Source organism: Echinops telfairi, unplaced genomic scaffold (genome assembly GCF_000313985.2).
Source record: "Echinops telfairi isolate 266 unplaced genomic scaffold, ASM31398v2 ScPeMD7_7469;HRSCAF=8507_1, whole genome shotgun sequence".
Lineage (NCBI taxonomy): Eukaryota > Metazoa > Chordata > Mammalia > Afrosoricida > Tenrecidae > Echinops > Echinops telfairi.
This window is the reverse complement of record NW_022111373.1, coordinates 32193971-32195400: the sequence shown is the minus strand read 5'-3', so window position 1 is coordinate 32195400 and position 1430 is coordinate 32193971. Positions and strand designations below refer to the sequence as shown.

The 1430-nt window shown below is 48.0% G+C and overlaps 1 protein-coding gene across 1 annotated transcript in view; it reads right to left on the bottom strand.

Annotated features, from left to right (window-relative positions):
* The window catches only part of LOC123521089 (band 4.1-like protein 4A), a 62655-nt gene that overhangs the window by 55174 nt on the left and 6051 nt on the right, over nucleotides 1-1430 (bottom strand). The gene's annotated exons all lie outside the window — the stretch shown is intronic.

The following is a 1430-nucleotide window of genomic DNA, read 5'->3' as shown; positions in this document are numbered from 1 at the left end:
AAGGAGATGAAAGGGGAACTGGGCGAGTAGGCGACAGTAAGGCATAATGAAATCCTGGGTGGTAAATTAATTGCATTCACTCCCTAAGCTATTTATCATCTGGAGGCTGAGTGGGAAAATCTGGCGTCCCTTCAGGTATCAGTAGGATCAGGAGGAATGCAGTTGCAAAAGGGGATTGAGCTCCTTCTGTACATTCTAAAGAGGCTTGGGATCTGAATTTCATGGAAGATTACTGTTCTCACGTTGGACTGAGTACAAACATGCCCTGTACATACAGATTAAGTTGGCTCTGTTCATCCACAGCTGCAAGGCTGCACTGGGAAGCCGAGGAGACTGAAGTAAGTGGGCAAAGAACTTGTCGTTCCAAAGCGAATCTATGAAGGGAGTGTCCTGAGATGGAACAAAGGAAAAGGTGGGCGGAAAACATCGCAACCCTGGGAATCCTATTTTAAAACTAATTTTCAGAGGAATTGCCAGCTGGGTTCCTCCAAGAAGCCACAATCCCACTGAGTGAAACAAATAATTTTTTACTAAGAAAGGGGAAAGAAAGCCACGAGGTTTTTTAAGGTCATTTAAAAAATTCCTCGGACGTCTCCACGATGTGTAGTGAAATCTCTACCGAGAAACGGCGATGATAACTTCTCATTTTCAGGGGCCTCTCTAGGGCTGCGGTGTCTCCTGGTGTAGTAATTCACCCCGGAGTCAGCAGATGGGTGGACAGAGAACTTGGCAGGGAGGCCAGGCCATGTGGCCCACCCCTCCCAATCTTCTCACCCATCCCTCCTTGCCCAGAGCTCCTCCTGCTTCCATTGGCTAAGGCAGATTCACCTGCCACACCCTGATTGGCTGGTGAGTAGGGGTAGGGGTGGGGGTGGGGGTTGGAGGGTGGGAAGAGGGTAGTAAGAGTTTCCACAGTGGTGACATCACTGCCTTGGAGGCCCCTTGCCTCTTCAGAGCTGGCCCACTTGCCCTCGGGTCACTTTGATGTCACCTCTTCTCACAGTGTCAGTCTGCTCTGTCTACAGCCCCCTGGAGAAGCCATTCCTCATTGTGTGTCTATCGTGTTATCGTCCCATAAATCTAATTGGAGATAGGGAAAAATGACTCTGAAATAGTTCCTTAACGGAGAACAAGGCTTATCTTTCAGGGACACAATCCATGTAATTTATTAAGCAGACGGAGGTTTGCCACTGGGGAATGCTGCTGGGAAAATTGATGCAGCGACCATGACAACTCTTCATCCATATGCAATCCCTGACTGCTGAAGCCCTGATGCCGCTCAAGTCTATAAACCCTCTTTTAAGGGTCACAGTTCAGTGCACCCCTGTAATGAACACAGTACATTAAACATGAATATCATCTACTTTATCCCTCAAGTCCCTCTGAGTCGCCCATTATCACACCACTTTGAAAGTCACATGGAATATTCA